Here is a 23,781-nt window from a genome sequence, read left to right as displayed (position 1 = left end):
GCACAGCTCATACATTTCACCAAAGACATTGTTTTTTCTGTTTATGGTAGTATGATCAATGTCCTCAAGTACACAACATTTAAATGCAGAATAAAATTAAGGCAAAATAAAGTATTTAAATACATACTATTCTATGTAATATTATAGAAACCTATACAACTGGAAAAATAATTGAGAAACCCTTTTAAAATTTTCCAGACATGATCTTGCCTAACTTATGGGAACAGTTTCAAAGGAAAATGTATTTCTGTAGCTGGAATATATTTAATTTCAAAAGACAGAATTATAAATAAAACAAGAATTAGGTATCAATGGCTAGCGCACCAAGCATTTTAGAGAGCATTGAGAGGATTCCAATGAGTTTCCACTTTCAATAATTTTTAGAACTAAAAATTAATCAGAAATACAATTTGATCAATATTCTTCAAACTTACATAAACAAAAGTTCTTGTCTGAGAATAAGAAAAAATCATTGATGTTCAGAATACTATTCCTTTTAAACATCTGATGAAGGGAGAAATTTGAGATCACAATACTGCTCCAGGTATCAATCCTTCATCTACAAGACTTTCCCTTGAAAGCCTGGGAAATGCTGATCTATTACAGCTTTGCGTTTTGGGCATTAGGAGTCTGTGCTGCAATACTATGATCTAATTTTTTTAAACAATCAATCATAATGCTATAAACCAACAGTGAAAATAATTTTACTGAGAACAGAAGATAGTTGGGAGACCCTATGAAACATCGAAAGAGGATAATTACATGGCAAATATCACAAAGAGACAATAAAAGCAAGACATAAAAGATTTCACTCATCACTGAATTAATTAATAAAAACCACAAAACCAATGAATCATTACTACAACTTCTGTGCAGTACAGTTTAGAGGGTTATGTTTCAGCAATATGTGTACTTGTCACCCTCATTATAAATCTCCTTGTAAGGATATGACCCTTCATTTAAGGTTACTATGCTTGTGTTCCTAATTACAGAAACTCACATTTTCATTCACGTAATGAATATATGAAAGTGTAATATGAGCTTTTAGCTTTCTAGATGTTATTCTAAGCAAAAAGAAAAATTTGGTGATAGTGCCTGAACTCTGATGGTACTTGGGGCCACAGTATACCTAATTTTACAAAGGAAAATATGCAGGACTAATTTTATCAAAGCAAAAATCACCATGAATTAATAAACCGGGAACAAATCCGCATTGTTCTGCAAGACTTAAGAATAATTTACTTCTGCGCAAAGTCAGTGTAATGCACCATCAAAAAGACAAGTTTTAATATTCCACAGGACATCTTTGATTTTAGACTATGCCTTACAGTAAAGACTCAGGCTGTAAACTATGTTGCTGCATTTAGACTATACTTAAGTATACAGATAGTAGCCTGTGTTTTAAAAGCAACATAATCACAACTGTGTGCTGCTTTACTCTGTACTTAGCTTGGCTGAGGACAGTATATTATAGTGCTGCCTTCTTCCTGGAATATAAATGGTATTTGAGGGACTTCTACCACCTATGATTACTGGTTCAGAACAAGCACAGATATATCTACGCAGCCTTGCACTGTGTTGTGTGGCTCAACCAAAATTACTCAGTCATCTATGCATTGCCAAGAAAGAAGCTTTCAACTGACTACCAGAAGCCCTAATGTGGAATGCTTCTTTACAGAATTAAAATAAAGTAAAATTGAATAGAAAGCATAAGAACCCCTCAGGGACATCCCCAACCCTACTCCACTCCCGAACCCCAAACTAAAAAAGCAGACCCTGCCCCACCAAAACCTCCAAAACCACAACCAAAACCCAAACCACAAGAAGGCATCGCATTTTAGAGGGGAAAGTAGTGGGAACAAAAGCTGGCTAATACTTTACCTCACACTTGGGCTTTCTGCACATTCTTGTAACTGTGATTTTTGCTATATTATTATATACATTATAGGATCTGTAATATCCTGTCAACTCAATTTTTATTCAAAACTCTGTGCCTTTTAGCTGTAAGAATTCTAGCCAATTATTCCCATAAAGTTCAGTTCCCTTACAGAAAACAAAACTTACTGAATTATCCCAGCTACTTTGACAGTGCTTTGTCAGTCCAATCTCATTATCAGGTCCACAGACCTGGTGTGGGTGCCCAGGAAGGATTTGGGGCAAGGATCCTACGTCTACCTAAACTCTACCTTAATATAGAAAAAGACCCCAAATAATCTAAGTCATCCCATTCTTCTGATCTTTGACTAGACCAGCCTTTAGCACAATGCTAAAATTTTTAAGTGAAAATTTATTCCCCAATCTCACCACCAGCTGGGGATTGCCAGAAGTGTTATACCTCCAGCACCTCTTGGCAAAACTTTGGTCAACCAAGGATGTTATCTGTTAGTTCAGTTCTCCATTTCTTCTCTGCTGCCAGAACAATGAAAAAGGTACAAAATCAATCCTGTTGTCTTGGAGCCAGTTTCTTCTAGGAATGCTTCTAGGAATGATCAGAAAACTGGTCATTCAGGAGATTCTGTTAAATGAATGGGAGATGGATGGAAAGCAAATAGTTAGTCCTGTAACTTCCAAATTACCTGCAGCCTTCTGTTTTGGAACAGTGAGTGGCCAGAGGCTTCATCCAGCATCTCAACTTCCTATTTAATATTCTTTGATTCAGTTAAAATTTTCTCCCTTTGCAGGCTAAAGATCCAGCTCCAGCAAAAAAAGTGGAATTTATTATTGTTTTGCTCTCAGAAACGCTCCCTGATAAAAGTGCAAATGGGATTAAAAAATTAGTTTAGTTTAAATATAACATTCATAAATGATCTAAACCCAGCTCTATATAAAATATTAAGTCATATTATTTTTACCATTCATATAACATAATCATTAGTGTTTTCATTCAGAAAGGTTAACAGCATGGGTAAGATGAGATTTAAGTCTCAAAATAGTGACAAATGTTATCATCATGCTTGTAAATTAATATGGTAGCCAATGTTAAGAATGCTCTTGCCTTTTTGCATTTACCCACTTTACCCAAGGCATTTACAATCCAAAATTCTACTTTTCCCCTCACCTTGTTTAGGTTTCTTCTGTAATTATAGTTGTTTAGATGAAGGTAAGCTTTCAGTGTGAAAACATTTTTACAGCAGTTACGGCATTGCATTCATTAGAAACATAGGTTCATACTGGAAAAGAAAGCCAAAATAAATTTATTTGCATTTTCCTTGTGGAAAGGCAAGTGTTTATCAATTTCTATAAAAAAGTTCTTACAGTTTTCTCAGCTGAGTTAGATACCTAATTGCCATTTCTACCTTTGAAACTCCTCCTGTAAATCCTTAAGTAATCTGCCTAGAGATGAGGTATCATATGTTAACAGGTGGAGAAAGTAATTTAGTTATCATCTCTGTGTGAAAAACAAAGAACACTGGTATCACTAGAGAAAGAAAGAAAATGAGGACATTGAAACAAAATTTGGCTTCATTTCCTTTGTGGACACGAAAGTATAACATGCTTCATAAAATACAAACAGGTCTCTGGAAACAATAAGTGCCTGCTGTTGTAGAGATTTAATGTAACAAAAACTCTCCATAAAACCTTGTGGAAGGGGAAGGTGATACTTATTTTAAACAAAACTGATTCTAGTCATTCATACTTATTCTTTTGGATTTCACTCACTCACATACTTGTATTTTCAAACTCACAAGCACCAAGATGTGTGTATCTCTGGTCTGGTCAAGATCCTTTGTATGAGCATGGACAAGTGATGGCTGATATCAAGACCTTGCTACACCTCCTAGGTTTTTCTTAATTGCTAAACAATGGACTGGGTTTTGGACTGGTTTTTAGACCTTTTGTAAGTCAAACAGTTCTACCACAGCCTTGGAATCTTGCTCACATCAACCTCTATCATTCTGAGGCAAGGTTAAGGTCCACTGTCACAGTCTCCTCATTTGTGTATGTATGGGTACAGTCTGTCTTCCTCTTGGAATAACAAAGGGGAAGTGCTTATGCGATGGGCTGTAACTATGTTGCCATCTTCTGTTCTTAGAGTCAAGGTTACCTGACCAGCAATTCATCCATGATGTGACCCTATTGAAAATTAACCCTTCTAGTCTTGCTGCAAAACCCCCAGTTCCTCAGTGTTTACTGGTCTTAATGCTATCGGTCACCTCCTTGATTGTTGACAGAGGCCTATGTTTTTGTGTTTTTTTTTTTTTTTTTTTTTTTTTACTCTATATTGTTTCTTGTGATGCTTTCAAACTCAGACATTTTAATTTGTACTAAATTCTTAAGTCCTAATAGTTTTGTTACAGATTTTTCTACTTGGCTGCTTTAACTGAATAGGTGATAATAATTTTCAAAAACTTGAATCTCACTCTATGTTGTTTTCAAACACAGATAAATATTTAGATGAAAAAAGAGTAATCTTCATCTTAACAGACACTTTCAAAGCATGTGGTCAGTAATTACTTTTCTCTAAGGGCACATCAAACCACAAACCTGACTGCTTTTACAATCAAATAGGAAGACACATCTCTGACTCAGCCTCATGCAGTCACATTAAACATCACATGGTTTCTTCATGGCTTTTCTCACAATGTGGATGGAAAGACCAAACAGGGGAAAAGGATCAGCATAGAGAAGCACTCCCCAGGACAGAAAGACAGAATATTCTGCTCTGTGTAAACTGTGAACTGCCACTAACTGATAAGAAAGAAGCATTCTTTTAATGAAACTCCCAATGAAGTTACTTAAATGAAGTTACATGATCAACCAGCTTCCTGGCTTAAAAACAACCATCACCACTTTAGATATTTAGCTAGTGCTGTGGGTAAAGCTTCGCTGATTTCAATGGTTTATCAGGCCCAAGTAATTCAGGATACCACCCCTTTTATGTGGGGTGTCCAGCCAAGCTAATGGAACAACATAAGTATGACTATTGTTTTATTAACAATTTCAATTATAAAATTGAGATTTCTCCAAACAGGTTTAATATTGTGGACCGGAGCTCTTTATCTTTGATGTGTCATTCGAGAATCTTAGGACTGATGTTAAATTTCTTCTAGCTGTATCAATTGTCCTTATGCACATTTGATTGATTATACAAGGAAGAAACATTTAAAGACAGCACATCAGGTCAGACACTGTGTATGAATCTATAACAGGGTATTGGCCAGTGATTACTTATTGGAGATTTCATATTCACTACTACAGAACAAATGAAATGGAAACCATTATTTCTCTCATTTCATACAAGACTATATATATGCACACAGGAGATACCTATCTATCTGTGTACCTTGTGCAAAGAAAATCTCAGTAATGAAATAACCAAACATCAATATTACATGCATCATATGGTCCTGCACCTAAGTTCCTCTTTGGAAGGGTGCCTGGGGAGAAAGGAAACGATGGAGGCATAGTTACTCTTCATTTCCTGTTGCTGTAAAGTAATATACAGTGCTGTGGATGGCAGAGATTGCTGCAGAGTGCTTCATTCTTTACGATGCTTACACTTTTTTGTAATTGTCAAGGATGCCTAGGGCTCAGCATAGGCACCTCTTTATCTATTTGTATGAATCTAAATAAATACATAGATCTCACAAGTCTGCAACTTTGCACTCTCATGAGACTTTCTCCCTATTGTTCCTTATAAAATGTATATTCTTGTAAGCCATAATTCAGAATTATTTTGCCCATGTGCATTTGTTTGCATTCTGCAGCAGTATGCCAATTTAGCTTAGTTCTGAAGATGTCTGCATTTTAGATAACACAGAATATTATAAAGAGTATTATTTACACAATGTCTCCCTGGCCTATTTTGGCCTAAATCCTCTGAGGTAAATGGAGAATCCATGAGGGACATTAAAAAGAATGGAATGAGAAGATAATACCTCTGGTTTTCTCTCTATACCTACCGTTTCCTATGGTGAAACTATTGAAAACAGGTTCCTCCAAAGCTTCTTACGCCCCTACAGAAATGCAGAAAACCCAAGGATGTAATATTTTCCTGAGCAAAACACATTTTTTTCTTTCAATCTATTTTAAAATAGACACACAGATGTTCAAATTATGAAAGGGATCCTGACAACTTGCTGTGCAGTCCTGAGAAAAGCAAAGTCCTGTTGCCAAGCATATTTGATCACAGCCCAGATCATTCTTTATTCTATGAACCTATTCAATATGACAGGATAAATAATACTCTGAAGTGAACATTGTGGAACAGGGGGTTATCGTTAGTCTGTCTCTGCCACCAACAGGGAGTTCTACTTTACTCAAAGCTGCTAAGGGATTGGTCATGGGATAAAATAGGAGATGCACCATCCCTCAGTGCTCCTGTAATACAGTGGACACTGTGTACCTGCTGGGTCAGCAGCACAGATTGCCTCCTCTGTGTTAACGGCAGTGAAACCAGGCATTACACCCAGAAGACTTAATGGTGGCTCAGTGTTGAAACTGAGAGTGGTTGGGAAATCTGCGCACATTTCCTGCTTTTTCATTGACATTTCATTTTTATTCAACTGTCAGTCTCCAGCAAGCCTTATTGGTACATTTAGTAGTTACAAAGTTTCAGACTAGTTCAGTGCAATGAATCTGTTGCACCTCTAACATGTTTATCGAAAAGGAAAATAATATAGAGCAGACCTCTACCAAGACAGTAAACCCCGAATAAAGAATTAGAACAAATCATTTTTTGTAGAATTATACAGCAGGGAGAAGAGCTTAAACATAAATATAAAAAGCTTAAGACATAATTCAATAGAAATTAATATCTATTATCATCTTAGATAATGAAATTTTGTTTCTGTTTGATTTTAATATAGGTCACTTAACTAAGCTATAAAAGATAATTAAATAGTGTGGCAGTTTACTTAAAGAAAAAAAATATTAAAATTCAGACAGCCTGTGGTTCTGAAGTTGGGTATTTCATAATGATTGCCTGCCTTTTGGGGGCATATGCCCATGAGTATCACCTTAGTGTTGTGCAGTAAGGCCTAGAGCAATAAATGAAAAGAAAGATCAGTGTTGGAAGAGACTGCAGCTAATAAATATTTGATCAGATACACAGATTCACACAGTTTGATAATGCCTTGAGGAATTTGCCATCATTTATTAACTCCTGCAATGTAAATGTATGGTGTTACGTTTCTTAAGAAACAGCAAGCAAATAAACAACTATTAATCTTTTCAATCAATTATTTTTGAGAAGTATATACATCTGAAATACTATTGGACTTATATTTGTGTGAATAAAAAAAAGAAAAAAAAATATCCAGAGAGCTGTTCCTGCAGTATAGAAACTGTAGAGTCACTCCTGGTTTTAATATGGGAATAAAAGATGTTTTTAACAATTAAATTACTTTGTAAAAAAAACCACACACAATCCTAAAGTAGAAAATATTAGTTGTCTGGAACAGAAACACCCCTGGACACTGTTATTATTCTGATGTTAAATGCTGCTTTAACAAAATGCACATGGGATAGCACCCATTGATATTAGGAGTAGTTGGAAGAGTAACATCACTCAGAATCAGACTGTACAACACAAAATGTTTTTTTCATATTTATCTTCACAACACTGTGGAGTACTAAGATATTCCTGTGGTGGTGGAACGTTTTTATACTTTTTGTATTACTGAAGGTCAGATAGTGCTCCTGCATATCTTACCTTGCTGCAAGGCAGCGATCACACTGAAGGGTATGGCCCTGCTAAGAGACAAAAAAGTACCACTTAGATTGCTCTTAAAAGAAAAAGCAACTCAGTGTTTGTGATACAGCACCCATCATTACAATGCTACGGAAAGATGGTGAAAAAAAACCTGCAGGTGTTAGGCAGCAAGGTGAGCTTACAGAAATAATTTTCTATTACTGTTTTATTGGAAGTGGAAGGAAAAGACTTTACTTGTTCATTAGTTTTTAGGATGGATTAGAACTTCAAACATCACATTACCAAATACTGCAATTGGGGGAATCTAGGGACTCTTGGTGCTTAATGTGGATTTTTCTGTATGCCTTTAAAGATGTTCAGTAGTCACACCTACGGTGATATTTATTATCCATATCATGTCACCCTTTACCCTTGTAGTAAATTCCTTTATGGAGGGCTTTAAAAAGGAAAGATCTTTCTTTTGAGTCATTCTAAAACGTAATCATGAACTTAAATGTATTGCAGTCTGCATAAACTCACCTTAAAATGAGTATGAACAGCACATAAAAACATTCATCATCTTCATATCTCTGAACGGTAAACTCTTCTGCCTGTGAACCCTGTATAGTCCATGTCTGCAGGAAGCAACATGGCAAATCCGCTGCTTCTGCAAAACTAAAATTGCTCAACATAGCTGGATTTCTTACAAATCAAATAACACTGGGAAATCCTAAATGGTGTTAGAACGAACTTACTGTATGAATTGGTGTATGTACTAGAGTTTTCATATGTTTCAAATTCTAGTTTGTGCAATCTGATCCTAGTTAACCACATATCATTTTTTAGGAAAAAGAATGTTTAACATTTTCTCCACAGTGTCTTATCCATTGAAGATGTCAGACTATAAATTAACAAACTACAATACTCTGCCTATGAAATTACATGCATATATTGAGACTCACACTGATTTATGTGCAAGTTTTTTCTCCAAATTGCACCATCAAAACACGTATTTTCACAGGGGACCTACAAGTTATTTTGTTTCATTGTATGGATGACAAGTATTTTAGGGATTAACAAAAGCAAACTGCAAACACTGAAATATTTCTACTCCTGCTAAACTTGCACTGACAAAAAGTCTGTCTAGCCATGATGGAATAAACCTCCCCAAAATCTGGTTCTATTAATTGTCATGCATAATAAGGAAGAATTAGTGTAGGTGAAACATTCTTACTTGAGCTGTGCAAGCTTCTTAGACTCTAGTCCTCACAGATCCCTGTAGATATTTATGTTGGTGGGCTTGGGATACAGGTAACAAATGATACATCCAAACCCATTTTTCCTCTGTTTTAAATACGAAGTCTTCTTATTGTGTCTGGGATCAAAATTTTTGCAATTATATTCCATGTAAACATTGCTTGGCTTCATGAATTTGGAGGAGTCCGTAATTTTTGATAGGCAAATATTATGTTAAGGAATCTGTCTTGATCAGTAACGTCAAGTATGAAGAATAATGATTCCATGTTTGAAAAGTAAATTTTAGTATTGCAGGAACTTGGCAAAAATGAAGTCAATTTAAACTGGTTAGAAAAATACGGTAGTTTTCAATTCCCTGTGAATATTTTATACAAATAAAATATATAAACACAATTAATTTTCCTAGAAGTATAAATTGCAGTAATAAATGCCTTGTCACATGTTGAAGTTTAATTCCCAAATTTCTCAAAAGCACAGGATACTAGCAAAGACTTTTACAGATAATTTTGCAAGTGGAGAACTTGGCTGCCATTGAAATTCAATATCTACTATGTACTCCTTTTAATCCCAGTGAAGATTCCTTCAGAACTAAATTTATATTTCAACACTTTTTACACAGAGAAAAAATCAATATGATAGTTTGAATACCCATGCAAAGCATGGTTCTACAATTACTATTTAGCAGTATAGAAATACAGGAACCCACTGAGGCCATGCAAGAGAATCTTTTAAGGAAATACTACACAAAGGGGCTAATAGCTTTGAACCTCGTGTAAAAGATGGCACTGTAATTAAGCCATAGATGTGCCTTATTTGAGCCATAACAATGTGATTGTTTAGAGAGGAGATCCTTTCACCTGAATATGGATGGTGAAAATTTTTCTGTGCTTATACACAAAGAAACCAGTTGAGTTGGTTTGGTTGGGGTATTTTTAGTTGTTTTTTTTTTTTTTTTTTTCTGACTTAACAGTCATACAAGACAAAATTTAAACAGGTGATAGGAGGTGGCACAACAAATGGATTGAGCACTTTTTAAAGGTTAGTAGCAGTCTCGGGGCCTAAGAATACTCTTTAAAAGTCACTATATATGACATGTAATTAGATGGATGAGATTCTGCATAATTTGGCATATGTCAGAGATAAGATTCCCTGCAGGGCTGCTTTGACTGCAGGATATAATAGATGTGACCTTTTAGGGTCGTAAAGACAGTAAAAATCTTACAGTTAAAAATCATACATTTCCAAATATTTCTAAAAAGTTCTAAACATTTCAAAATACAAAAAATGTGTTGTCCTAATAACCAGTCAAGATTAGTTGAGAAAAAAACACAGAACTAAACTCACCTTGGTGAGCTTGGTTTTGCAAGGTCCCTAGGGCCCTGGATTTAGCTTTTAAACAGGATGGGCCAAGATAATCCAACACTTTCTTGCAACTGAATTTTATTTCAATAATGTCTTTCACTGTGGCTTGCTGGAGCTCAAAAAAGCAACAGATAATATAAGAAGGGAGTAATTGCTAGCGGTCAAAGTTCTTTATTTCTTCTCTGCACTTGAGTTAAAGACACCAATAATGTGGCTTTAAATTAACATAAACTGTTGTACAAATATTAAGTTGACCCACTGCCTTCATTTGTCTGTTGGTAAACTGTTAGGTCTTCAGGGTGAAAATAATTTTTTTGATTGCCAATACTCAGTACCAGCTGGTCACATAAGCTTTTGTAGCATTTGATCATAAACATTTCTCTGGTTTGTTTCCATAGAATTTCTCTGTATTAGTCACAACAATGCTTATGTAAGTTGGTGAAAACCAGGAGAGACTGGCTACAGATGATGAAACCCCACTGAAGCTGATTACAGCCTTTTGACTGATTTTAACAGGCTTTGGATCAGACACCTAGGGAGGGAAAGACATGGTGGCACTGCATGCAAATATAACAGTGAACATGGACTGCCTTAGAATGGGACACTGCCGACAGTGCAAGAGCAATTGCAGCAGAGACTCTACCTGAAGGTAAGACTTACTGTGTAAGGCTGGAGGGGTGACAGGAAGGTACTGAAGTTTTCAGAACTATGTAGTACTAATGAAATAGTTACATGACTGGAGGACATCAAGTTCTGTTTGAAATCAATTTTCACTTGCTATCCTGCATGGTCTTAATTGCATAACAAAGTAAATAGAACATATCAAACATTATTTTTATAGTCACTGTCAGACTATGAGAGTTCCTTTTCCATCGTTTCACTTATTCTTGGCATCAGAGTGGGTTGATAATGATTTGAACTACACTAACACCGTATTTTTCACTTTACCAAGACGTGAACAAACAGTGAAAGATTGCTAGGAGATGGACACGGATCATCTATCTATCCAACGTGGTGCTCAGTAAAGGTAGTGGAAAGCAAAGGGTAAATTATAGGATCTGAGAAGCTTTGAAAAATGCATTAACATCTTCTCTGCTGCAGCTTCTGCAAACATATAATTCTCTCAAAAAGCACATTAAGACAAAAGAACTGTCAAGACATGGAAGGTGTGTTTGGCCTGAGGGCAGGTGCCATCTGACACTCATGGTTAGAATAAGCATGAAGCAGTTAAGAGTGTTTTTGAAGTGAATGTTGTAAACAGGAAAAATTTGTGATGCATTTCAAGAGAAAGTCTAAGAATGAGAGACTTTCGATTTTTATTTTTTTTTAATACTGTGTACATTTTTAACATTTAAAAGGTTAGCGCATGATTTTCAAATATCACTGCACATCTGTGCATCAGTGCATTATTTCTTAAGCCCTGGTCTCTTTCACTGTCTTAGCGACCTATCAGTGCTGGGAATCTCCTTCATCTTCAGAGGTTTCTGAACTGATCTGAACTATCAGTAATTGAAATGTCTTTGAAGAAGACATCATGATGGGGAAAGGATATGTGTTCCACATTGTGGAAGATTGCCTAGCAATGAAAATACAAAACCCATACTGTTGACAGAAGAACTGGTGTGAAGCAGAAAGCTTAGCTTTGTGGGTCACATTCTTGTGAGATACCATACAAACAGTTGGAGACACATTCAAGCAGCTGGGAGGGCACTAAATAATCAATGCTATGAAGTAAGGAGGCAAACAATACAATCCCCGTTTCATGTGAGCTCTCAAATAATATCTGAGTATATTAACCTAAGCTGAAAGTTATGCTGTTGCAACGTGACAGCTTTCTACCTAAGGTAGCTTGTTTACAGCTAGCTTGGTTATCACTGTACTAGATTTAAATCTGCACCCTCATGAATAAGCTGAACTGATATGACACAAAAATGCAAAGAAAAAGAGGACATTTTTCAGTTGCTTATATGCAAGTCTTAAGAGACTCCATAAAAATTGAAAAGAATTGGAAATTCTCATTGTGGAAAAGGAATTGAACATAACTTGCATTCCTGAGACTTGATGTGATATTTCATAACTTAAGTGTTAATATAACTGATTATTTTATATTCAAGAAAGGTAGACTATGTAAAAGAAGAGTAGACAAGAGAAACATTGTACGTATTCGGCATTCTACATCTGTCTCTTTTAGAATTACTGGTAAACTTGAAGTATAGGTTTAAAATTCATCTAAAGGAGTATGATAACAGTGCCAAAGTAGAAATCTATTACAGGCTATCAGATCAGAAAGTGACATGAGTTCCTTTCAAAATGTCTGTCAATAGTGTGTGCAAATAATAAAAAAAAAGATACCTATTTTTACATAAATTGGGAGCTATGCATTGAAAGTTCTGTGTATATGTATCTAAAGAAATATTTACTGAATGGAAAAAAACCACACACACACACAAACCCAAAACAAAACCAAAAATCCCAAAACTTTACCCAACTCAAAATAACTATTTTGGTCCTTAAAACCATGGTTTAAAATGGATTACTCTCAAGATAGGAGGTTGGTGGTTGCCTGGGAAACAGTGATCATCACCTGATTTCTTTAAAAGACAAAACCAGGATTCAGCTTCTCCCCCATCATGTGACAGAGAACCCATGCTGTGCTGGGCAAGGTTAATGTAGGAAGGCAGGTTGCCTGGTCCATGCTTTTACATCCTTGGTCTTTACTGATAGCAACTTTCCTAAGCTGCTGGAAATTATGATTGAAGTGACTACAAAGAAAAATGATTCATTTGTAAGATAAAATGAGATAGTGAAAGGCCAAAATAATCACTACAACACAAAAATAGTTGTTTTAGCTATGGATTCAACTTTGATGAAAGTCCATTCTAGCCAAAGGCAGTCATTTTTAATACAAGTCAATATATCAAAAATAGGAAAAGAAAACTATCAATAGCAGTAGAAACCAATTTGGAGGTAACTGGTAAAACATTAGGAAAATGTATGGCTGAAAACAAAAGGAAAATATGGAGGTTCTTTTAATCTATACTAGGAGAGAAAAAAAAGACATTTTCAGACAGAAACTATGGAACTGTTAGAGGTGTGGTACCAAATGTATAAATATTCAGTAGACGTGTTTGTACTGTATTTTGGAAGAAGTTTGACAATATGTTTAAATTGTCTAAGCAGGATGTAGGAAAAGATGTTAGATAACATTTACTTAGAACTGATACTTTATAATCAAGGTGCCCAGAGTATCCCTGCCCAAAGGACTTACAAGAATGTACTAAAAATGTACAAAAGATCACTGTGTTCCTAGTGCTACCAGAAAATTTCAGATGCCTGGAAGAGTGCTAATGCTGTGTCAGTATGGAGGAAAAAATATTAATAATAAAAAAAAAAAATTAGAGGGGATGAGAATAGTTTTCTTCGAGGCTGGTTAGCCTGGCATAAATCCCATGGAAACTATGGAAAAACTAATATGGAAATCAACTGACAAAAATTACAGGTAGAAAAGAATGTCAGCTGTATTTACAAAAATGGCAGGATTGAATTTATACATATTCTGTCTTGTCAAACTACTTGATTTTATTCTTCAATAAAATTTCTGACTTAGTTGATAATAGTAACTGAACAGATGCAATAGCCTTTGCACAGCATTTGAATCAGTATTGTAAGAACATCTGATATTAAATTAGTACAATACATTGTCTATAGATCTTACACTAAATAGAACAAAAACTTACTAATTGAAGGACTAGAAAAAAAATAATTTCTGGTGGAGTTCTTCAGATAACAGTATTAACCCTGAAGCTATTCAGTACTTTCACCAATGAGGTAAAAGTGAATAAAAAAACCTTCTAATGTAATCTGTGGATGATGGAAAGGCTTGAGAAGGTAACTAATGATAAAGGCACAACAATCATACATATCAATACTCAAATATTCTATATATTATGACACTATAACCTCCAAAACTGATCTGGTTACATAAACACATTAAGACTGGAATAAGGCGAGGACTATGCAGATATAACAAATCAATTTTCTATTGATTCTGGAAAAAAATGATGAAAATATTTATATTTTTATCCTGCCCCAAGTGTGCTCTTTTCAGAGACAAAAATGTCAGTTTCATTTTGATATGCAAAGAATTACAAATAGCTGTTTTGATTTTACATGGTTTTGTGGAATTGAAAATTCAAAATACAAAATACAAGAGTGTAGATATAAAATATGGAGTATTTTGAATGAGAACAATCTAGTGTTATAATTTTTTAAAAGCTTAGTTATGGAACTGCTATATTATTTTCCACAAAATGCTCTAGAATTTCCCAATACTATTCAGTTAAGAAACTGCAAATCTCAAAGTTCAGGTTCTTACTGACAGCATTTCTGTTTCACATGACTATTTGAGGACCATTAGTGCTGCCTGGGACTTTTATCTTGTTTTGCTATTCATTGGTTGCCAGCAAACTCTCTTCTTGCACTGGTTACTGCTTAGCAGCATATCTATATTGTTAGATACGTTGATTTAATTTAGTTGACTTCAGAGTGAAGGATGGAAGCTCAAGTAAATATGCAACTTTGACGTTTCTAACATCTTTTCCACTGGGGGCAGAAGCATTTTTTGTCTTTAAATTTATGTGCATAACAGACGAATCAGCTTCCCCATCCAATAGATCTCTCAAAAACTACAAACATCTTGTATTTAGATAGTCCCCATGGATAACTATACTAAACCTTATCCTAGATGTTACATCCAGGGAGCCACATTTCCACCCTCCTCTTTCCTCACCTATCAAACAGAAAAGATATGAGTCCATACTTAGGGGGGAGAAGAAAGTGCCTTTCTGCTTCTAGTTACCTGCTGACTACCTAATTGTGGGGATACCTGAGGAAACTACAGACAGTATCTGTTTGCAGCTCCAACTTTTCTGGCCTGTATGCTCGTTCTTGGTATGCGTCATATCTATCTCTGTGGTATAATACAAAGGCATACCTGGTAAGGAAATGCTTCCCTTTGAGATTCTTTATCTGAGTTTGCATCGTTTGCAGTATTCTACCATCTAGAGCTGCAGAATCAGTAGAATGATACAAATCTTCTTCATTCTTTTTTTCCTTCTACGTGTAATTTTCTTTGTTACTACATATAAAGATATACAGATAAAATCCTCATCCTTAAGCAAAGAGATTTTTGTACTTCCTATCATGAAAATAAACAGAGGTCTTGCATTTGTATTTTATATGAAGCATAGTTCAGAAGGACCAAGATTAACTATTTCATAAAACCTCAGAAAAACCTCAAGCAGAGAGGATTACCTGTGCAGAAGGACTGATGTGGAAATAAATTAAATACAGGCTTTTCTCTTCTGTTTACAAGAACTATCAGAATATTCCTAAAGACACTGATAAACCCAAGAAAATTACTTTGATATCCTGACAGCTTCTTTCTATTACTTTGGTTTCTCAGAAGTCTGTTGGGAAAATCCCTCATCTGCCATACCTCTTCAGCTTCTCTGCCTCACCTCCCTTTAACATCCTGGGTCCTGCTATCTGATCACAAAAGTGCAATGAACTTGCTAGTTGTCTGCCTAACAGTCCCTACCGCCAAAAGCTGACTGACAGCTTTGGAACAGAAAAACAAATTAAAATGACCATTTGTGTCTGTTCCTGGCTACAAAAAAAATTCTGAAGGAATAATAAGTAAAACACTTCGGTCTCAGGAAATGTTTGGGTCCAATTGTCATCAAACATTCTCCATAGAAAACTCTTAGGAAATGGTTTTCTTAGTCTTTTAAATCACTTTGACTTTGCAACACCACTGTTTAGATTAATTTAAATGGGTCTGAGCTGTTGACGCTCCCATTGCCTCACAAATTAAGTGTCCCCGGTTTAAACTGTTCAAGTAAAACCCAGTAATTGTCTAAGTGCTATCAATGTCTCTAATGTCCTGACAGAAACAATCACAAAATAAGCTGCTGTCTGCAGCAGAGCTTACTCTTTAAAGATGCCCTATGCATTTTTGTTCATCATGCAATAATTTGCAGTTAGTTACAGAGAACAGATACTATTTCAATGCTGTATGTATATGGGTATAAAACATCCACATGATGTCTCTGGGGTATATTTTGTTCATCTATGGCCCCATGCTTTTAAATTCCCATTTCCCTGTGACATTGCCTTTCAGGTTTTAAAGATTAAAAAAGAAGTATCAACAATTTATGAAAAATGCCTCATAGTTGTGAAATACCCACCCTTCATAGGCCTGGTTGTTTGCCAATTACTTTGCAGCCAAAAGCAACAGAAATTGCTCTGTATTGCAGATTCAGCACCTGAAATAGAACACCTGCGGAAAGGGCAGGAACAACCCAAACTAACCAAGGAGTTAGCTACCTGGTGCAAAATGTCATTTTTCACTGTCTTTTTGATAGATCAAAGGTCAAAGTAAAGAGAGGAATCGTATGTACCTTTCACTGTATTTTGCAGTGTACAGGTCTCTGTGCAAGTCCATAAATAAACTGTAAAAAAATATTACATAGTGTGGCTGTGTGGTGTCTAAGGGCTTTTTTCACAGGTTTTTTTTTCCCAACAAACAACTCAATAACGTCTCATGTTGATGAATAAAGTCTAACATACAAGTTTCATCATATGAGATCTTATAATTTTAACAGCCTGTACAGAATTCTGACTTACCTTGCGTTATTCCTTGATCTTATATATTTCTGTCTTCAGTACTTCTGTTATACTATATGGAAAACACTGAGAATAAAAAAAAAATACATTGATTTGTTATACTATATGGAAAACACTGAGAATAAAAAAAAAATACATTGATTTTTTTTGGAAACAAGTCCTGAATATTTATTATGTATTTTCAGATAATGGACTGTCCATGGCTGAGCAAGACAATACTGGCATGCTTGAGTTGCATTCTTAAAAGTAATTTTATGGGGAATAATAGCTGGGCTGAGAGTTAGCAGTGGGTAGTACCTATGAGCTGTATTGCACTAATAGCTATTAATGGCCACTGTTAACCCTTGGCATCAATGTGAACTACACAGGATAAAAAACCTACTAAAGGGCAACCAACTTGAAGTCCAAACAGTAAGAATGCAATCTATATTACAGCCACCATCTCCTTTAATTTTTTGTCATTAAGCGAAATTATGCTTTTACTTTATATCAATGCAGCCTGAGTTGACCAATAGTAAGTGACAGGAGAACTTGGCAAATAAAATTACTTTAAGGTGATTTATATGGTTCTAATAGTGTAGGTATCAACAGCAAATGATGGTGAATAATGAAATGGAAAGAGTCAAATAACATTCTAAGGCTACTTTTGCTAGCAAGTGCTGAATACAGTCCATAGCTGTTACAGTGCTGAATTAAATGCATACAGTAAATGTTTCTAATACCATATTACAGTCTGCATATTACTTAAATTGTATGCAGGTATCCTGTATTCTGAGATGTCAGCAGCAATCTAATTGCTATCCATTTGCTCTAATAATGTTTACTTTGAGATGTTTCTAAAAAAAAAAAAAAAAAGCAGAAGGAATTATACTTGGATGCACAACAGAGAGGTCGCCAGGTACTTGGGAGGGTTTACCATCTGCTGACTTTAGTTTCCATCTGTGTTTTTTATTGGCATTAAAATTCTTGAGATGCCATGATAAAATTGATGAAATGAATATCGCTATAAGATCGTGATGTCACCTGATGGTAGCTAGACTCTACACATGGGTGACTGGTATTTTGACTCTGGGTGTATGCAGCGATAGCTCAGTCTCTTGAGAGCATAGGGTTTGAACTCCCTTAGGCAGAGGAGGACCTTCATTTTGGTTCTTAAACATTCTGAATAGTGTTCTGACTTCAAAGCATCATATTTACAGAAGTAATTAGGTACATAATTCTCTTGGATTGCAGTGGGCGTTAAGTTCCCAGAAGATAACTGAAGAATTGGATCAAGGTTTGTTATACAAAAGGGGCATTGCCACTACCCTGTTATCTGCTTTTTGTTCTGCTCCAGTGGTTAGATTTTAAACAGAGTAAACCTATCTGAATTTTTCAAAAGAAAGATTAAATGGCTGTATACTGGAGTGGAATACTGGTTGTTGGTCCTTAGTAGAGAGTTATGAAATGTTAGAAATTATATTCACCTTCTCAGCATTTCCTTCTTGCATGATTTACTCATCACATCAGGATTCCAAGTGGAGACTCACAGTTTATCTTTTACCTCTTGTAAATAGCCATGGCATTTCAGTTATGTTTCTGGATTCCACTCTGGAGTCCAGGCACCTAAATGCCTGCGCTGAAATTACAGCTATAAGCATCTACATTCTGTTGTACCTAGTCTATGATTTGTTGCAGTAAGATTGTTTACAGTAAATGGATCTTTTTTACCTCATTTTCCTTCTTCACCTTCTTATCATCTGTTCTTTGTCTGATGGAAAGAAAAACATTTTCCCTTGTTTTACGGGTGTAATGACAAATGTTGATTATGCTACTCAGTCAAACCCCATCAAAGTTGCTTAAAATACATGGCTAGCACCTAATCATTTTTCATGGGATAATTAGCGTGTTAATACCCGCATACATAGACATTTTATTTTGTATTTGTAGATATTAAATTTCTTTCTGTCTTACAAACAAATATGATAATTTCTACGGAATCCTATTCTTAACATTCTGTATATTTTCTGATGCCATTATTGCTTTGTAAGATTTGGGGTAATAATGCCCGTTCACTATTAAACTAAACAAAGTTTATCAATTATAAATTCACCATTTCAGCTGTCATGGGTAATCCAGTGAAAAAAATTCACTGCTTTAAAGGCCATTTTGTATTCTCATTGCAATTAATTGAAAACTAGGTCAACAGCCACTCCAGACCTGATATTAAATGGGGGGGGAAATACTATACAGAAATAATTAAGCACTTGCTATATTAAATCATGGTAACATTCTTTCAGCTGTACCCACTGACACATAAATTTGAAAGCACATTCTTTTGCTTCATGTTATATCCAGTTTCAGGACTGAAACACAATGAAAACATCACTTTACTTTGGAGCCTCGGTAATTGCTATGTGATAAACATTCAGGCATACTGCGTGATAATGAGTGGACTTATATATAGAAACTAGTAATTAAATTTTCCCTTTTTTTTGTTTTTTAAACTACCTTAATTGGTAGTTAATTTATGCACCTGATTTTTCAGGTGCTTGTACATACTCATTAAAAATGACCTCCAAGAAAAAGCAGGAATGCTGAAAAAGGAAGCAGAATGACAGGTTGGCTGCTACTAATTTTAGCCTTTTTCTGTGTTGGGAAATGCTTTTGTAAGTTACTGTAATTATATATGATGGAAACTTTCAGAAACTTTTCATATTTAAGAGTATTACAATGCTAGGAGCAGACCTGTCAGTATTTCTCTTCCAAATCCCTGTTTACCACTTTGTTACAAAATTCACTACAGGCTGAAATTTGGTGTGTACCATATTATCCTGGAAAAGAAAAATTTTGTAATGTTTTGTTATATACCAATTACACCAATCTGCCCTTTCTCTATCAGAATATTAAGAAATTGTTTATTACATTTGAATTTGAAGCAGGAAGCAAGAAAATGAAAGACTAAATTTGTTTTAGACAATGAAGAATATGTGGACTAAAAATCTGCTTTTAACGTAAAACTGTGAGGCTACATAACATTAGTTGCAGCACACATACAATGACGTCAACTCATTAGTTTAATACAGATGTCCTTAAAGCTTCACGCAGACTGGCAAGTTGTGAAGTACTGGCTGCCTCCTTCAACTAATAATTACCTTACAGTGTGGAGCAGAGCATAATTGTAGGTCTATATTTTATGCACTAAATGCATTGATAATACTTGAGATCTAACAATACCAACATACACCATAGCCACGATGGCTTTATAGACATGGGAATCCAAAGGGTACATTTATTGTATTCTGTGAATAAATCTGCCTCACAATATGTTCACAGAAACATTAAAAATTCCGTGTGCATCTGGGTCAGGGAGAACCACTTTCCTCACTGGTAACCCATTAAAGTTACCACTAAAGTTCTCAACCGTACTCTTCGGTCAAGCCAAAATGTGTCCAGGATTTTCAGTCTTAAATGACCTGCTTCAGTCATTGATCTACCCTTGCCTTGCCACTTTGGAATATACTTTTCACATCAAGGACATCTATGGGGGCAGATCCTGTGCTTGGTAAAAGGTAAACACACCCACTAATAGTTTTTTTAGTTTTCATCTAGTTGTGACTGAATTCCTCACTGCTAAAGGATTGAACTCTGCAGACTATTACAAAGACAATCTTTTTTAAGCTATGTGAAGTCCAATACTCTATCGTGCAATGCCAGAGGTCTTTAGATTAACTTAAAAAACATTAATTCCAATAGAATAATTTTTTCAGTATCCTGCTATATGAACGGATATGAGAATGGTAGAATGATCTCAATCTCTGAATGTTCAGGGGCAACACATGAAGAACAAATAACCAGGTCACTCTACTGTGTTTTACCTGTCTTTTTCTAAGCTTACCAAAGCTGCGTAATTCAGAGATGCTGAACTTTAGATTAGGGACCACATTTTCCTAAGTACTTGTATGGTAGCTAATACAATGGACCATATTCAAGGCTTTATTGAAAACTAAATATTAAATAGCAATAGCAATTCAAATAATACCACCATCTCTCTAGAGCACAGTACATTGATTGCCTTGTACTTTTCACAGGATAATTTTAAAAGCAAAATAAAATGTGGATTGATTGTACATCAAATATGGAATGGCATTATGTATAGTACAAGCATGACAAAATGTTCTCTAAAGGAAAATGCATACTAATACCTAAAGCCCACTCTGTTCTGCTTCCTTTTTCATTATAGCTGATGTTTCATTTTAACATATACATTTGAAACTCACTTTGTGTTTTAATGGAATGCTCTGGGCCAAATTGATCCCCAGTGTAATGTTGCATGTGCATGTCAGACAATTATTATGATTTTTAATGGCATGAGTTTGGGGTGCTGCATTATTCATGTGGGGCATATTGATGAGAAGGTCAAACAGGTCAATGTAAGAATTTAAAATACTCCTGTAGTTCAAAAATGTACTTTTTACATACATATGTTAAAAATGCGTGCTTACTGGTTTTGCTTTTCTAATTGATGAGTACTAATATTATTTATTCTAAGGTCTATAAGGTGAAGTTTCATTAGCTACTGTTTGCAGGCTCAGAATGAAATGAAGATTACAATAAGCTTTAAATTAGAAAATTCCAGTGTTGTAGCAGATTCTCGCTCTCTTAGAAGATTAATGGAGCAGACTTGTAGGACATATTCTGTAACCTGTGGCTATTCATTTAACATATTCATTATGCTGGACATCATGGTATGTTTGAGCATTTGCAAGAACCTGCTCTATTTTTTAGCAACAAAGCTCTTGAATAATGAAAATATTGTCTATAAGAAAGACCTGAAATAGTTCATTATATTTCTGACATCATTATAACAATATACTGGAGGTATGTTTTATCTATTGTGGTGATTCTATGCCCTTTCTTCTTGCAGGTCCTGCAATAGGGGATGCAGCCAAGGAAAAATGGCATCATATCTATATTGCTTACACATTACTCCTGTTCCCCTCAGAGCTATGGTTTTCAGCTGTGAACTGGAGGAGCCCAAATAGGTTTTGTAACCTACATCATGGACTAGACCATCCGCAGGCAGCTCCAGTAGTTGTGATGCAGAAACATGATAAATAGAAAGCCATCCCAGAGTTTCATAAAGTACCATCTGAAGGGAACAAATGCTTACTTTGAGTGGAGGAGAGACTATCCTTCATTTGACACAGTATCATCCCGGCTTTGCCTTGACCGACGGCTGAGTGACTCAGTGTAATGAGCCATGGCCAAGAGGACACTGCAAAAAAGGCCTGAGCATAATGAGCCATAGTTGACATGCATAGAGGTTTTGAGCATAATGAGCCTTGGTGTGGGCCGTGTATCAACAACTGGCAGCAGAATGGTACCTGAAACTGCTGGAAGTGGGTACTACAATCTGACTGGCAGCTTATATCAACATCTGGCTATACCAACGCTTGGCAGTAGAGACTGGGGTTGGTGGGAACGTTACGTGGACATCCAACACAGTGTAGAAGCAGAGTGCCTGCGGTGGAACTACTATGTGTTGGTGCTGAGCTCTGCCCAAGAGTTTGACACAGAGACTGGTCAGAGGGAGTGCCATGTTCCTCTGGGCTTCACTGTGCTGCCTTGCTGGCTTGGTAATAGAGGTGGGCTTCAGTTAATTGTGTGTTATGTGTGTGAAAAGCTTTTTCTGACACAGCCTATTTGTTGCTTCGTCCACTTAAATCGAACTTCACAGTGTCACAATATTTTAGTGTTCCATTTCCCTTGGTGACATTGTTCCATTCTTTTCTGCAGTATTTGAGGATAGAACATATAATTTAGGTTTCGATCGCTTTTTAGAAGCATTGTCTATCACTTAATTTTGATATCTCTAAGCACATTTAAGAAAAACACCATGGCCTACAGAAAGTTGGTACAAACATCATGAAAATGGAGAAACCTGAGAGATTTCCATGGGTTGGGAGCATTTTGTGACATTTACATACAATGGTGTCAGGAAAATATAACATCAGTCAGAAATGAAGTTTTGAAAAATCCTAGCAAGAGATACGAGGCTATGGTTCAGAGGACTGAAGCAACTAGTAGTGAAAGTGTATTGCCAAAGAGCAAATGTCACTTAGATTCTACTTTGAAAATTCTGCTTGAGAGTATCCAGAGGTAGCTAACCAAATCCTTTGCAATCAAGAAAAAAAGCCCATGCTGATCTTGCTTTTCAAGAAATTATCCTGTGTAAATTATTGAAAAGATGAGTCACTATTTCCACAATTTCCTGTAAACACACACATATTTCATGAGATCCTGTGGGAGAGGAATATTTTAGAAACATAAAACCATAAACTTATCAATAACTTCTGTACTTTGGAAATAACTGACACATGTGGGCCAAACATTCATTTTTTTAACTCAAGATTTACATTCTTGCTAGAAAGATAGACTAATATTTTTATTTCATAGCATTGTGTTTCAACCATCACTTCTTTAGCTGTGCTTCTTGTCATCAGATTAGTGTATGCTTGCAAACAGAAAAGGGTATACAGAGACCAATTTGTTAATCAAATCCCTTCTCACTCCTTTGCTCTTTCCTCTTATGATCCCTGCATGTTCTTGGTATTAATAATGAAAAACCTTAAGAGCGGTTCTCGTTAAAAATGTAACTCAAGAATTCAGCATGACCTTTTACATCTAGACCCTGATTTAAGAGCCAACACAGCTAAAAGCATAAGATAGTATGCTGCTGTAGCACATTAAAAGGTCAAATTTAAATGAGTTCAGGCTGAGATACTACGCTATTCTTTATCTTAGGGTGGAATCAATTGTGAACTCCAGTTAAATATATAACTCTCATGACTTTCTCTCAA

The 23,781-nt window shown here is 35.6% G+C and overlaps 1 long non-coding RNA gene across 4 annotated transcripts in view; it reads right to left on the bottom strand.

Annotated features, from left to right (window-relative positions):
- Positions 1-23,781, bottom strand: part of LOC308069159 — a 76,223-nt gene that overhangs the window by 15,858 nt on the left and 36,584 nt on the right. For 3 of the 4 annotated variants that reach the window (XR_013930301.1, XR_013930302.1, XR_013930303.1), the window contains exon 2: positions 3,059-17,005. This is a non-coding gene — a long non-coding RNA (uncharacterized lncRNA). The remainder of the gene's footprint in view (positions 1-3,058; positions 17,006-23,781) is intronic. The other variant, XR_013930304.1, reaches the window with a different exon arrangement.

Source organism: Falco punctatus (assembly GCF_963210335.1).
Source record: "Falco punctatus genome assembly, chromosome: 9".
Taxonomy (NCBI): Eukaryota; Metazoa; Chordata; class Aves; order Falconiformes; family Falconidae; genus Falco; species Falco punctatus.
Note: the sequence above shows the minus strand (reverse complement) of the source record. Positions and strands in the feature narration are given on the sequence as shown.